Below are 16,846 nucleotides of genomic sequence, written 5' to 3'. Positions count from 1 at the left end.
ATCTAAGAATTAGGGACAGGGTTCCAGCCCAGGCTTGACCCCAGAGCCTGGCTCTTGTATGGCACCACCAATGGAAAAAACCGAACTTCACCACAGCAGCACCGTACACATGCCATGTTCTGCACGTGTGACCTCACGGGTCTTTGCAAAAAAACCCTGTACAGGCGGCACTATCATTCTTGTCGTGCAGAGGGGGAAACTGAGGCTCAGAGGGACTCACATATCCAGCTAGAGCCTTTACAGCTCTCAACCATTCCCTGTCCCTACCCCAGATGGGGAAACCAAGGTGCAACGTGGGGAAAGGATGTGTCCGAGGGTCTTGGCTTGAGCTTGGTGTTTGGTGACAGATGCCAGGAAGCCTGGGGACTCCCTCCTCATCCCTCAGGTAGGGACCTCCATGGGCAGTAGTGAGGGGCTAGGCCAGTGGAATGGTGGGGACCTTGGTATGTTACGGGGTGGGCATGTCTCCAGGAGCAGGTGAGGGTGCACCTGATAAGATAACTGCGCTGCTGGCAATGTCCTTCTCCGCTGGGGCAGGTCACCTGGGAAACTCAAAGTTGCTGGGCAGCCGGAGCTCCTCCCCGCACCCACATGGCTGGTCATCCCCAGCCTGCTAGAAGAAACCTCCAAAGAGGAGGTGGCGTGGGGCCGCACACTGTCTTTGCAGTGAATCTACCTGCTCACTGGGCGCCCATCAGCTCTGAGCCGTGTTAGACAGCTTTTGTCACCCCTCTGCTTACAACCCTCCAAAGCCTTCCCTTCCCACTCACAATAAACTCTGCACTCCTTCCTGCAAGATCTGGCCCTGGTCACCTGTCCTGCCTCCATCGCTACTAGGTTTCCAGGGGCACTGGCCTCTCTGCTGCACTTTGCACAGACCAAGGTCGTTCCTGCTTCAGGACCTTGGCACTTACAGTTCCTTCTGCCTGGGCCCCCTTCCTTAGATGTCTGCACTGGCTTTCTCACCTCCTTCAGGTCTCAGCTCAAATGTCACCTCTTCAGAGAGTCCACTCTGTAATACTGCACCCTACTGTGTTCTGTTCCTTTACCCAACTGTATCTATACCTCTTACTTCAACCCAATACTGTGTCTCCTTTTTATTTGTTTGGTGTTCGTTAGGAGGACTGGGCCAGGCACTGTGGCTCACATCTGTAATCCTAGCACTCTGGAAGGCCGAGGCGGACGGATCACCTGAGGTCAGGCGTTGGAGACCAGCCTGGCCAACATGGTGAAACCCTGTCTCTACTAAAAATATAAAAATTAGCTGAGCATGGTGGTGCACACCTGTAATCCCAGCTACTTGGGAGGCCGAGGCAGGAGAATCACTTGAACCTGGGAGGTGGAAGTTGCAGTGAGCCAAGATCGTGCCACTGCACTCCAGCCTGGGTGACAGAGTGAGACTGTCTCAAAAAAAAAAAAAAAGATAAAAAGATAAAAATAGATAATAGATGTTAGACAAATAGATGGATACATAAATGATAAATGATAGATGATTGATAGATAGAATTGTTTTTTTTGAGACAGTCTTTCTCTATCGCCCAGGCTGTAGTGCAGTGGCATGATCTCGGCTCACTGCAACCTCTGTCTCTTGGATTCAAGCAATTCTTGTGTCTCACCCTCCTGAGCAGCTGGGATTACAGGCACCCGCCACCATGCCTGGCTAATTTCTGTATTTTTAGTAGAGATGGGGTTTCACCATGTTGGCCAGGCTGGTCTCGAACTCCTGGTCTCAAGTGATCCACCCGCCTCGGCCTCTCAAAGTGCTGGGATTACAGGCGTGAGCCACCATGCCTGGCCAAAATTCTTGAAATTTTTGGCTGAATCATTTGAGAGCAAGTTGGAGACAGGATCCCCTTTATCCATACTTAGGCATGTGTCTTCTATGAAAAAGGACATTTCCTTACATAATCCCAGTCTAATGATCAAACTCAGGAAATTAACATTAATCAAACACTAATAAATAATCTAGAGCAAGCTTGTCCAACCCATGGCCTGCGGGCCGCACGTGGCCCAGGACTGCTTTGAATGCTACCCAATACAAATTTGTAAACTTGCTTAAAACATTATGAGATTTGTTTGCGATTTTTTTTTTTTTAGCTCATCAGCTAGTGATAGTGTTAATGTATTTTATGTGTGACCCAGGACAATTCTTTTCCAATGTGGCCCAGGGAAGCCAAAAGATTGGACACCCGTGATTTAGAGAATTTATTTGAATTTCCCCAGTTTTCCCACTAATGTCCTTTTCCTAGCGCGGGATCCAGTCCGGGACCACACCTCACGTTCTGTTGCTGTATCTCCTTGGCTTCCTCCATTGCGTGACGATTCCTCCGTCTTTCCTTATCTTTCGTGACCTTGGCGTTTTGGAAGAGTATGAGTCAGTGATTTTGTAGACTTCGCTCGGTGTGGGTTTGCTGCTGGTTCTTCGTGATTAGGTTCGGGTTGTGTGCTTTTGGCAGGAACACAGAAGGCATGTGTGTCCCCCCAACCTCACCGTGTCAGGCCATGCCCCATTTTTGAGTCTGTAACTTGTCTAGAGCAGGGTGGACGTGGTGGGGAGGGGTCTCAAGAGCCTTAGGGAGTGATCAGGAAACCATTCTATGCCCTCTTTACTTTCTACTCAAAACACTGCCACAGCCAGGGCTGGCACCCAGCTGCCCTGGTGGTTAAAGTAACTGAAATACAACCATTGCCTGAGCCCCCAGCACTTCCCCTAAGACTCCAGACCTCCCACACCTGACCCCTTACAGTGGATGCCTGTGGCAGCCCCAAGGCCTCGTCCTTTCTTTCTTTCTTTTTTTTTTTTTTGAGACACAATCTTGCTCTGTCGCCCAGGCTGAAGTGGTGGGATTTTGGCTCACTGCAACCTCCACCTCCTGGGTTCAAGCGATTCTCCTGCCTCAGCCTCCCAAGTAGCTGGGACTACAGGCGTGCGCCACCACGCCCAGCTAATTTCTGTATTTTTAGTAGAGACGGAGTTTTGCCATGTTGGTCAGGCTGGTCTCCAACTCCTTACCTCAAGTAATCCACCCGCCTAGGCCTCCCAAAATGCTGGGATAACAGGCGTGAGCCACCACACCCAGCCACTTTTGTCCATTCTGACCGTCCCCTGCTCAGCTGGGTTCATGGGTAAATACTTTTACCTACTCCCTTGATTTTGTAGTCTTCAGATGGTACGCAAGTTCTGTGTTTTTGTGGGGAGGGTCTTTGCTTGTGCAATTTATTATTTCACCGTGTGTCTAAGCAATACTAACCCCTGTCTCTGGGAGGTGAACACAGAGGCCTTAGTCCACAGGCAGGATCTGATAAGTTGGGAAGTGTTCCAAATCTTTGGCACCTTGGAATGAAGCCTGGGTGGACCACACGATGCCATTTCAGGCAGATGGACAACCTCTAGCACAACTCAGGGGCAAAGAAACTTCTCACAAGAATGTTGCAAGCGTGACACGGTCCACAGTAGTGCAAGTTTCTCTGAGCCTGGGGCGCATAGAACATTGGAAACTTTTTTGAGAACAATTAGTGGTCAGAATTGAAAAAATTTTTTTTCTTGAGAAAGAGGGGGCAGAGGACAGACTATTAAATGGATGGTGGGCCAGGAGCGGTGGCTCATGCCTGTAATCCCAGCACTGGGAGGCTGAGGCGGGCAGATCACTGGAGGTCAGGAGTTCAAGAGCAGCCTGGCCAGCATGGTGAAACCCTGTCTCTACTAAAAATACAAAAATTTGGCCAGGCGCAGTGGCTCATGCCTGTAATCCCAGCACTTTGGGAGGCCAAGGCGAGTGGATCACGAGGTCAGGAGTTCAGGACTGAACAACAGGGTGAAATCCCATCTCTACTAAAAATACAAAAATCAGCTGGACATGGTGGCGCATGCCTGTAATCCCAGCAACTCAGGAGGCTGAGACAGGAGAATCTCTTGAATCCAGGAGGCAGAGGTTGCAGTGAACCAAGATCACACCACTGCCCTCCAGCCTGGGTAACAGAACGAAACTCCGTCTAAAAAAAAAAAAAGAAAGAAAGGTGGATGTTGAACATTACGTGGGTTTGAAGGGGAATTTGAACAATAACGTCCTAGAATTGTGGCCATACACACTCTTAGGGACCCAGAGCCCTGTAAACCTTGATGGAATCAGACCCCTGGCTATTCCTCTTCCTTCCCATGTTCCACTTTCCACTTTTCCCTTTCATGCTTTGGGATCCTGCCCGCCCAGGCCTTCTACTTTTCCAAATGATCATTTCAAAACCTCGGCACATGCAATTTCCTCTACCTGAAGCGTCCACCCTACCTCCTCCCCATGTTCAACCCCTCCTCACCTTTCCTGTTAAGCACAGACGATCCTTCCTCCAGGAAGCCTTAGACATCCCACCAGGCTGGGTCAGGCACCTCTCTGGGCTTCCACAGACCCCTGGGCCTCCCCATCACAGTCCCCACCTCCCTGCCTGTGCTTCCCCCATCCCAGTCCTGACAAGTCTGACCCTATAATTCCTCCATCACAGCCCTGACCACTCTGGGCTGTCATGTTTTGGTGACATTTCATCTCCCCCTCCAGATCCATGAGGGCAGGACCCAGGATGTCTCAGTCACTACTGTATGCCCTGCATTGCCCGGCCCGAGCTGGCCTTGGGGAGTGTTTGCCGAGTGACAGGAGTCATTGTGACCGTGACTTTGGGTACAGTGTTTGCGTCTCCCTGATAAGATAATGGGCCCAGCAATGCCCTTCACCTCCTGAGCAGGTCACCCTGCCCCCTCTACCCTGGGAGGATGAAAGCGAGGGGCTGGGCATGCAGGGACCTTGCTTCTCCCTCCTCTCCAGGCCAGGGGCAGGGGCAGGTGGTCAGAATTGAAAAAATTGTCAAGGAGTCAAGGAGTTGGCCCCCAGCCCAGCTAAGCTGGCAGCCAGGCCCCTGCATTCTGTTCCTCTCCCATCTTTGTGCAGATTGGAAAGGTCAGCCGTCCTGGGCTGGGTGCAGAGCCCTTCACTTCTTCAGGAAATTTCCAGGCCGTCCTCACTCTGGGATCTTAAAAAATCATATTCAGGGCCAGGCGCAGTGGCTCACACCTGTAATCCCAGCATTTTGGGAGGCCGAGATGGGCAGATCACCTGAGGTCAGGAGTTCGAGACTAGCCTGGCCAACATGGTGAAACCTTGTCTCTACTAAAAATACAAAAATTAGCCAGGCATGGTGGCACATACCTGTAGGCCCAGCTACTCGGGAGGCTGAGGCAGGAGAATCACTGGAACCTGGGAGGCGGAGGTGGCAGTGAGCCGAGATTGTGCCACTGCACTCCAGCCTAGGCGATAGAGTGAGACTCCAGCTAAAAAAAAAAAAAAAAAAAAAAAAAAAAAATTGCCGGGCGCGGTGGCTCAAGCCTGTAATCCCAGCACTTTGGGAGGCTGAGATGGGCGGATCACAAGGTCAGGAGATCGAGACCATCCTGGCTAACACGGTGAAACCCTGTCTCTACTAAAAATACAAAAAACTAGCTGGGCGAGGTGGCGGGCACCTGTAGTCCCAGCTACTCGGGAGGCTGAGGCAGGAGAATGGCATAAACCCGGGAGGCGGAGCTTGCAGTGAGCTGAGATCCGGCCACTGCACTCCAGCCCGGGCGACAGAGCGAGACTCCATCTCAAAAAAAAAAAAAAAAAAAAAAAAAAAAAAAAAAAAAAAAGTACCGGTGGAGAGACTTCTGCCATGGGATGGGGCAAGGGCAGGGTGCTGATGTCCAAATCCAAGCTCAAAAGTTCCCAGGGGAGCAAGGAGGCCTTGTGGTGCCTGGAACTGTGAAGGGTACAGGGCAATTACAAGAGGGCTTCTGGCTCATGGGTCTCCTGCTTCTGGGCTGTCTGCTGTCACAAGAACCTGCAGGATCATTAACAAGCTCAGAATGATGGCCCTGATGCTGAAGCCCAAACCCAGCTTGCAATTTCTCTTTGTACTGACGTTGTTTTCCAAACGGCTCACTATCCGTGCCTATGGAAGTGAAGACAGGCTGATGGGGGTGAAATTTTCTAAGAAGGGGTGAAATTGCCAAAGGGCCACCTGGAGTGAAACTGAAGGCCATGATCAGGGTTGGGGGAGGGAGGATTCGGCAAAGGAGAGGAGGAGGCAATGCAGGAAGACAGTGTGGGGGTCCTGGGCACGCCCAGGTAGGAGGGCTGGGAGACCTTGGGAAGAAGTGGGGTTGGCAGGACTGTGAACAAAGTGAGGACAAGTCCCAGAGCAGCGGAAGGGTGGGATGGAGAAGGGGTTGGGGCTGGTAACTAGAGAAGAGGGGAAGCTTCTGAGGCACCCGTGGAAAGGGGTACAAGATGGGGCGGGGGATGTTTCACTGTGGGGGACGGAGGGTCAGTCCCCACCCACCAAGCAGGATGGCACAGTGGCAATTCCCAGCAGGAAGAAACAAAAGACGAAAAAGATGCAGAGAGGCAGGCAGTCATTCACAGGAACACTTAAGGGCATCTTGTAGATGGTCGTCTCGAGACGACCATCTTATAGATGGTCGTCTCGAGATGTTCATCTTGTAGATGAACCCCAGTGGAGGGAGGGGCGGGGTCTGCAGAAGGACTGAGAAGGATTGGCAGACACCAAGGAATGGGGACCAATAGAATCAACCCCAGCAATAGGAATGTGCTGGGAACACTCAACCCACAGTGAACTTGGCCTTTCTTGTAGGAAAATAACCCTGCAATGCCCCAACTGACTCCTATAATACCCTTGCTGGCCCTATAACACCCTCAAAGTATCCTGTTGGCTGCTTTTTTTTTTTTTTTTTTTGAGACAGAGTCTTGCTCTGTCACCCAGGCTGGAGTGCAGTGGTGTGATCTCAGCTCACAGCAACCTCCCAGGTTGGGATCCTCCCACCTTAGCCTCTTGAGTACCTGGGACCACAGACCTGCACCACCATGCCCAGCTAATTTTTCTATTTTTAGTAGAGACAGGGTTTTACCATGTTGGCTAGGCTGGTCTCAAACTCCTGACCTCAAGTAATTCACCGGCCTTGGTCTCCCAAAGTGCTGGGATTACAGGCGTGAGCCACCGCACATAACCCCTGTTGTCTTCTGTCTCCCTAAACCATCCCTGTTCTCCAGTAAGCACTACCTCTTGGTTTGCTGATGCTTCCAGTTAGGTCTGGTCCTAGCAGGTTCTTCAGAACTCCCCTTTCAGTCTGAAAAATGCTCAGTTTGGATTTTAAATCCAGTCACTCATTGCTTTAATCCAGTCACTCAATGGGGATAAGTTCTGAGAAATCCAGTCACTCAATGGGGATAAGTTCTGAGAAATGCATTGTTAGGTGATGTCATTGTTTGAACATCATAGCATATACTTACACAAACCTAAATGGAGAGCTTACTGCACACCTAGGCTATATGATATAGCCTATTGCTCCCAGGCTACAAACCTGCACAGCATCTTACTGTACTGAATACTGTAGGCAATTTTTAACACAATGGTAAGTATTTGCATGTCTAAACATATCTGAACATAGAAAAGGTACAGTAAAAATACAATATAAAAGATAAAAGTGGTACACATCTGATATAATTTGGCCGTGTCTCCACCCAAATCTCATCTTGTAGTTCCCACAATTCCCATGTGTCGTGGGAGAGACCCAGTGGGAGGTAATTGAATCATGGGAGCGGGTCTTTCCCGTGCTGTTCTGTGATAGTGAGTAAGTCTCACAAGATCTGATGGTTTAATAAAGAGGAATTCCCCTGCACACATTCTCCCTTCTCTGCCACCATGTAAGATGTGCCTTTCACCTTCCACCATGATTGTGAGGCCTCTCCAGCCACATGGAACTGGGAGTCTATTAAACCTCTTCTTCTCTATAAATTACCCAGTCTCAGGTATGTCTTTATCAGCAGTGGGAAAATGGACTAATACAACATCTCTACAGGGCACTTACAATGAACGGAGCTTGCAGGACTGCAAGTTGCTCTGATGAGTCACTGAGTGAAGGGTGAGTGAATGTGAAGTCCTAGGCCATTACTCTATACCACCATAGACTTTACAAACACTATACTTAGGCTACACTAAATTTATAAACATTTTTCTTTCTGCAATAATAAATTGACCTTAGCTTACTGTAATTTAACTTCTTTTATTTTTTTTTTTTTTTTTTTTTTTTGAGACAGAGTTTTGCTCTTGTCACCCAGGCTGGAGTGCAGTGGCAGGATCTCAGCTCACTGCAACCTCTGCCTCCCACCACACCCGGCCTGATGTTCCTATTTCATTCTGTTTTTTCACCACCTAGAACTGTGCTTTCCAGTATAGTAGCCAGTAATACATGTGGCAAATTAAATTCAACTATAATTAAACAAAAAAATAGGTTGAGTTCTTCAGTTGCACTAGCCACATTTCAAGAGCCAATAGCCATGTTTGGCTGGTGGCCACCATATTGGACCAAGTAGATTATAGAAATTTCTATCATTGAAAAAAGTCCTGTTAGACAGCACTGACCTCGAATTATCTTGTTGCTTTATATTTTACTCTTTTTACTCTTTTTCCAGTGTCCTCTGAATATAATGTAAATTTTATGGAGGGAAATACCTCATCTGCCTGAATCAGCACTGAACCACTAAGGCTTAAAACAGTGCCCAGCACTGTTACCCAATAAATGTTCATTATATATATGAGAGTCCCATGGTACCTGGCAACGTGGACACACAGGAGATGTGAACATGTGGGCACACATACATGCACACAGCAGATGAATCAGAAAGTGGAAACCTCCTCATAAACTTTACTGCTCTTAAAAATGCTGATGGAGGGGGACTTCCTCCAGCACAGGCAGTTACTGATGTCCTAGTTCCAGGGGGAACAGTCCACTACTCACTGAGGGAGGCAGGCTTTCATATTTTCTGTTTCAAGCTTTTGATTACAATGGAGCAAATGATCACAATGCAGCCCACCAGGATGCTGGCGATGCTGAAGCCCAAAATCAGTCTGGAATTGATCCGTGCTTTTCTCTGATTCCCAAGGAAGTTGGCTTCCCGGGTCTGTGGGGGTAAAGGCAAGCTGGTGTGAATATTTCCAAGACGGGGAGGGGGAGGAAAATCCCTGGGGAGAGGCGAAGAGGGGAAGATCAGAGTGGTGGCATGAGGGCGGGCAGGGGGGCAGGGCTCAGTCTACCAGGGGACAAAGGAAGAAACCAGGGAGCCAGGATGAGGGAGTAGATCTGGGCAGAACACAGAGGGAGGAGCGGAGAGATGGCCCTAGAGAGGGGCAAGGGCAAGCAGATGGTGAAGAGGGAGGAGGCAAATCCCTGAGAAACCTGAAGAGGTCCCTGGGGAGAAGCAGGGCATCGGCAGGAAAGAGAAGGCAGATCTGGGGACAAAGAGAGTTTGTGGTAGCTGGGTGGTGCTCACCTTGAGGGAGAACACCAGAGCGGGGATTGCCAGCAGGATGCAGAAAAAGGATATGATGGCGAGCAGCAAATAATCTATTTCTGGAGGACGCAAGGGCATCAGGGTGACTGGTTGCATTGGGGTGAGCAGCTGCACTGGGATGAGTGGGTGCATCGGAGTGACCGGTGACTTCAAGTCCCTGGGGCTTGTTGCAGTAGCCATGGGTCTTGGCCTGAGGAGGAGATGCTGGGTGAGTGGAATCTGCAGACAGGGGTCATGGGTCCGGGAAGGGGACATCTGAGTCCCCAAGCAATTGAGACCACCCAAACCAACTCCTCTGGCTAGAAAGGTACTGAAAGTTGACACTGCCCCAAGCCAGGGGACAGCGCCCCAAACCAGAACTCACCACAGCCCCGTGCTCCTGTAGAGTAGCCTTGCTGGCTCCGGAACACCCATGCCACCCTCCTCTAGACCCCCTCCCTGCTCCCCACTGGCTGCTCCATTTTCCTCCTCTAAACTCTCCCTACCCCTCCTCACCCCCCAAACTCACACACCCCACTGTTTTCTGATAACCTATCATAAACGTAAATGTCCCTAGGGGTTCTCTTCACTGAGGCGGCTTTGGTGATTTCGGTCACAGGGCGTGGCCTCTATGGGCCACTCTTTCATTATGATTGGCTACTTCTTTTTTTTTTTTTTTCTGAGGCGGAGTCTCGCTCTGTCACCCAGCCTGGAGTGCAGTGGCCAGATCTCAGCTCACTGCAAGCTCCGCCTCCCGGGTTTACGCCATTCTCCTGCCTCAGCCTCCCGAGTAGCTGGGACTACAGGCGCTCGCCACCTCTCCCGGCTAGTTTTTTGTATTTTTTTTAGTAGAGACGGGGTTTCACCGGGTTAGCCAGGATGGTCTTGATCTCCTGACCTCGTGATCTGCCTGTCTCGGCCTCCCGAAGTGCTGGGATTACAGGCTTGAGCCACCGCGCCCGGCCGATTGGCTATGTCTTTATAGGCGGGTCTCCAGTGCTTCAATCTGGCTTCTGATTGGTACCATGTGTATAAAGGGGCGTGGCCCAGACACTTCCCTTTCTTCCTGCCCTCGGGATTGATTCCACGAATAAAGGGACTGGGTTGTAGAAACTTGTCCTTTTTAAATTTTTTTCTCGCTGTTTCCTTTTTTTCTTTTTTCCCTTAGAAACAGGGTCTCACTCTGTCATCCAGGTTGGAATGCAGTGGTGCAATCACAGCTCACTGCAGCCTCAACTTACTGGGCTCAAATGATCCTCCTGCCTCAGTAACTAGGACCACAGGCATGCGCCACAACACCTGGATAATTTTTTTTTTTTTTTTTTTTTTTGTAGCGGTCTCACTATGTTGCCCAGTCTGGTCTTGAACTCCTGGCCTCAAGCAATCCTCCTGCCTCGGCTTCCCAAAACGTTGGGATTACAGTCTTGAATCACTGTGCCTGGTCACTCCTTTTGTTGTTGCCAGTTTGAACGCCTGATGGGTTTAATATATAGTGTGTAGATTTCACATCCAGATTGAATATAAGTGTAATGGGCAGATTTATCACTATTAGGAGGTTACTGTACATTAGGCCCAGGCTAGCCCCTGAGGGCCACGTGGTAACTAAGGCAGTCAGGACCATAGCTATCCTGGAATTCTAGGTAGAGAAAGAAGGAAAACACCTAAATAATGGAAATAATAATTATCATATGATTATAATTATATTTAATACATATTATATTATAATAATTATTATTATTGAGACAGGGTCTCGCTCTTTCACCCAGGCTGGAGTGCAGTAGCACGATCTTGGCCCACTGCAGACTCCACCTCCCGGGCTCAAGTGATCCTGCCTCAGCCTCCCAAGTAGCTGGGACCACAGGTGCACACCACCACACCCAGCTAGTTTTCGTATTTTTTGTAGAGACAGGGTTATAATAGAAATTATTTCAGAACCAAGAGCTATGGAGGAAATAACTAAAATGAGGAGGGGAGAGGGACTCTGGAAGATCACAAGGAACCAGAGGACAAGGCTGAATAGACAGGAAAGGCCCCTCTGAAAAGAGAACATCTGAGCTGAGACTTGAAGTACAAGGGGAGACAACCACCAGGGGAAACATGGTGAAACCTTGTCTCTACTAAAAATACAAAAAATTAGCTAGGTGTGGTGGCACACACCTGTAATCCCAGTTACTCGGGAGGCTGAGGCAGGAGAATCTCTTGAACCTGGGAGGCGGAGGTTGCAGTGAGCCAAGATTGTGTCACTGCACTCCAGCCTGGGCGACAAATTTTAAAACAAATAAATAAAGGGGAATATCACGAGCAACGTATGGCAACAAATTAGACAGCTTAGATGACATAAAAATTCTTAGAAAGATGAATTACCAAAACCAACTCAAGAAGAAACAGAAAATCTGAGGAGATGTATAACAAAAAGAGATTTGTAATTTAAAATACTCCCACAAAGAAAAGCTCAAGCCTAGATGGTTTCATTGGTGCATTTCACAAAACATTAAAGCATAAGCAATATTAATTCTTCACAATCTGTTCCAAAATATAGAGAAAGGGAGCACTTCCCAGCTTATTATATGAGGTGAGTATTATCCTAATATCAAAACCAGACAGTAGCATCTCAAGACAACTAGAGAACAATCTCCTTCATAAATATAGATACAAAAGTCATTAGTAAATATCAGTAAGCCCAATACAGCAATATATAAAAAGGATTATACATCAAGATCAAGTGGGATTTACCCCAGAAATGCAAGATTGGTTTAAGTTCTGAAAACCAATTAATGTAACACACCATAGTAAAAGAATAAATTTTATTCATTTATTTTAAAGATGGGGTCTCACTCTGTCACCCAGGTGAGATCATAGCTCACTGCAGTCTGAAACTCCTGGGCTCAAACAATCCTCCTGCCTTGGCCTCCCAGAGTGTTGGGATTATAGATATGAGCCATTGCACCTACTCCTGTAAAAGAAGACACTTTTTTTTTTTTGAAATAGAGTCTCACTCTGTCATCCAGGCTGGAGTGAAAGACTAAATGCTTCCTGGCTAAGATAGAGCACAAAACAAGAATGTTCATTCTCACCACTTCTATTCAACAGTGTAGTGGAGATCCTAGCCAGTACAATTAGTCAATAAAAAGAAATAAAAGGCATCCAGGTTGGAAAGGAAGAACTGCTTTGATCCAAAGTTGACTTAAATTTGCATGTAGAAAATTCTAATGAATCCACAAATAACCACTAGAAGAAATGAGTCCAGCAATGTTGCACAAGACAAGATCAATATCCAAAAATGAATTGTATGTCAATAAGCCAGCAATGAACAATAAAAAAAAAGAAATTAATAAAATGAATTCATTCCCAATAGGATCAAAAAGAATAATAAATTAGGTCTGGACATGGTGACTTAGGCCTATAATCCCAGCACTTTGGTAGGCCGAGGCAGGCGGATCACCTGAAGTCAGGACGGACTTCAAGACTAGTTTGGGCAACATGGTGAAACCCTGTCTCTACTAAAAAAATACCAAAAATCAGTTAGGCATGGTGGCAGGTGCCTGTAATCCCAGCTACTTGGGAGGCTGAGGCAGGAGAATTGCTTGAACCTGGGAAGTGAAGGTTGCAGTGAGCCATGATTGTGCTACCGCACTCCAGCTTGGGTAACAGAGGGAGACTCCATCTCAAAAAAAAAAAGAAAAAGAAATTCAATTTAAAAAAAGTAATAAATTTAACAAAAGAAATACAAGAGTTGTACAATAAAAACTATAAATCTTGGCCGGGCACAGTGGCTCACACTTGTAATCCCAGTACTTTGGGAGGCTTAGGCAGGTGGATCACGAGGTCAGAGATCGAGACTATCCTGGCTAACACGGTGAAACCCCATCTCTACTAAAAATACAAAAAATTAGCGGGGTGTGGTGGCGGGAGCCTGTAGTCCCAGCTATTCAGGAGGCTGAGGCAGGAGAATGGTGTGAACCTGGGAGGCGGAGCTTGCAGTGAGCCAAGATCGCTCCACTGCACTCCAGCCTGGGCGACAGAGCAAGACTCCATCTCAAAAAAAAAAAAAAAAAAAAACCTATAAATCTTTCCTTTAAAGATTTAAAGATCTAAATAAATGGAGTGGCATCCCATGTTCATGATTTGGAAAACTCAATATTAGCAGCAAAAGGGCAGTACTCCCCTAATTGACCTAAAGAGTCAATGCAATCTTTATCGAAATCTCAACCGGCTTGTTTTTTTGCAGAATTTGACAAGTTGATCCTAAAAGTTGTGTGGAAATGCAAAGGATGCAGAATAATCTAGCAATGTTGAAAAAGTAAAATAAAGTTGGAGGACTTCCAATTCCCAATTTCAAAATTCATTCCTGATTACAACGCTATAAGAATAAAGATAGTGTGGTACTGGCATAAGGATGGACATATAGCTCAATGAAGCAAAATTGAGAGTCCAGAAATAACTTTTATATTTGTGGTCAACTGATTTTTGACAAAAGTGGCAAAAACATTCAATGTGAAAAGGAGATCCAACAAATGGTGCTAGGACAATTGGATCTCTCTTTTTTTATTATTATTTTTACTTTTTGGAGATGGAGACTGACTCTGTCACCCAGGCTGGAGTGCAGTGGCATGATCTCAGCTCACTGCAACATCTGCCTCCTGGACTCAAGCGATTCTCCTGCCTCAGCCTCCCAAGTAGCTGGGGCTACAGGTACCCACCACCACGCCCATCTAATTTTTGTATTTTAGTAGAGACAGGTTTCACCATGTTGGCCAGGCCAATCTTGAACTCCTGGCCATTATTTTCAAATGATTCTCACATGCTCTGAACCCCGCTCATTCATCATTATTATCTTTTTTTTTTTTTTTTTTTTTTCTTGAGACAGGTTCTCCCTCTGTTGCCCAGGCTGGAGTGGAGGGGTGCGACCATGGCTCAACACAACCTCACATTCCTAAGCAAAAGCAATCCTCCTATCACACCCTCCCAAGCAGCTGAGAATACAGAAGCCTGCCCTCAGAGCCATATATGCCATATGTATGTGTATGTATGTGTGTGTGTGTGTGTGTTTTCCTAAAGACATGGTCCCACTGTATTGATCGAGCTAGGTTTCGAATTCCTGGTCTCACACGATCCTCTCCCCTCAGCCATCATCATCTTACAGAGTGCACATTTTGTGCCATACCCTGTTCAAAACCACTTACAAACATTAATTTATTTAATCCTCACAATGAAATGAGAGAGAAATAATTATTATTCCCATTTTAAAGATGAGAAAACTGGTACACAGGTTTTGATTGCACAAGGTGATATTGCTAGTTAGTGGCATGGCAGGGATCCAAACCTAGGTAGTCTAGTTCCAAGGTGTGTTTATTCAGCCCATGTTTACTGAGCACCTACTACTATGTGTTGGGCTCTGTTCTAGGTGTTGGAGATGTAGACAGTACAAATGAACAACCTCACCCCCATTAAGACATCTCTCCTGGCTGGGTGCGGTGGCTCATTCCTGTAATCCTTGCACTTTGGGAGGTCAAGGTGAGTGGATCATTTGAGGTCAGGAGTTCAACACCAGCCTGGCCAACGTGGTAAAACCCCATCTCTACTAAAAATACAAAAATAAGCCAGGCGTGGTGGTGGGCACCTGTAATCCCAGCTACTCGGGAGGCTCAGGCAGGAAAATCGTTTAGAACCCGAGAGGTGGAGGTTTCAGTGAGCCAAGATTGCACCATTGCAGTCCACCCTGGGCAACAAGAGCAAAACTCCATCTCAAAAAAAAAAAAAACATCTCTCCCATATCTCCATTCTCTCTTATTGAGACATGGTCTGTCTCACCTTTCCCACCAAAAATTTTTTTTCAAAAAAGCAAAATCCTTTGATCACTCAGCCCCCTCAAGTTATGAATCTGATTTTCGGTTTTTAATTCCAGAGACAAAATGGGGCAGAACATAGACCATGCTACCATCTTGACAGTCTCTATCTCAGTTCCATATGATCAAGTCTCTCCTATCTTTAAAACAAACAAGTAAAATCATCATTCTCACCCTTTTGCGTCTACCCTAGTCCTGCCTTTCTTGGCTCTTCATAGGCAAACTTTTTTTTTTTTTTTTTTGAAATAGAGTCTCATTCTGTCACCCAGGCTGGAGTACAGTAGCACGATCTCGGCTCACTGCAACCTCCATCTCCCGGGTTCAAGCAATTTTCTGCCTCAGCGTCCCAAGTAGCTGGGATTACAGGCACCCACCACCACACCTGGCTAAAATTTTGTATTTTTAGTAAAGACGGGGTTTCACCATCTTGGCCAGGCTTGTCTTGAACTCCTGACCTCGTGATCCACCCACCTTAGCCTCCCAAAGTGCTGGGATTACAGGCATGAGCCACCGTACCCAGCCATAGGAAAAATTCGTGAAGCAAATGTGTACACTGTCTCCAGTTCCACACCTCACACTCAATCCATGGCTCTCTGAAACCAGGTGTTGGCTTACAATATTCCAGAAACTGGAACCCATGTTCTTCTCAGCTGTGGCACTGCTCTCCTTACTCTTTCACCTCCAAGCTCTTGGAATAAATGTCTACATTGTCTATACTACCCCCTTTTTGCTCACTGCCCGGATCCCTGCAGTATGGCCACTGCTTCTGCTGATCCTCTGACACTGCCCTTACCAAAGGAGCTAATTCATTCCTGCCTTCAGAGCTGGAGTACGTGTCTCAGGGCTTGACACATTTGTCCATGTGCTCCTTTCTAAGCCTGTCTTAGTTTGTTTGTTCCACCATCCAAGGGACTTGCCAGCAACCAATACACATGCTTTATCTCACGCAACCTTCACATGTTCTGTTGTCCTGGAATATCCACTTGGTCCTTTGAAAGGCTCTGAACCAATTTCCTCCATGAAGAATATCCTGACTTCCGGATTGCATGTGTTGTCACTGTTCTTCTAACTACTTCTAGGTCCAGGACTGGTCTTACATACACAGGTTGTGTCTTGGACAAGCCATACTGAGGTCTACATTTGTAGACTGCACAGTGTCATCTCCCACCCACTCCCAGCTTCCTGAAAAGTGACTCCTCAAACCCTCTACTCCCCTAGAACCATCAGCTAAAGGAAGCATCAGCTAAAACCCCACAGTATTAGCATTCATTAAAAGCTCCTACCTGAATCAGCAATTACCATGGTATTTGAAAATGTCTTCTAATGGTGCATAACAAATTCCCACACAGTTATTCACTCACAGTTCTGTAAGTCAGAATGACTGCTTCTCTGCTCAGATCTACCAACGCTAAAATTAAGGTGTCAGCTGGGCTGGGTTCTCATGTGGCGCTCAGGATCCTCTTCCAAATGAATGTGATTACAGCAGGATTCACATCTTTGCTGTTGCAGTGCTAAGGACCCCGTTTCCTTGCTGGCTGTCAGCTGGGAGCCATTCTTAGTGAGAGGCTGCCTGGATTCCTCCCTACGTGGCCCGGGCGACATCTTCATACCAGCAATGGAGACCTTTGCTTG

Source organism: Rhinopithecus roxellana, chromosome 12 (genome assembly GCF_007565055.1).
Source record: "Rhinopithecus roxellana isolate Shanxi Qingling chromosome 12, ASM756505v1, whole genome shotgun sequence".
NCBI classification, from domain to species: Eukaryota; Metazoa; Chordata; class Mammalia; order Primates; family Cercopithecidae; genus Rhinopithecus; species Rhinopithecus roxellana.
Note: the sequence above shows the minus strand (reverse complement) of the source record.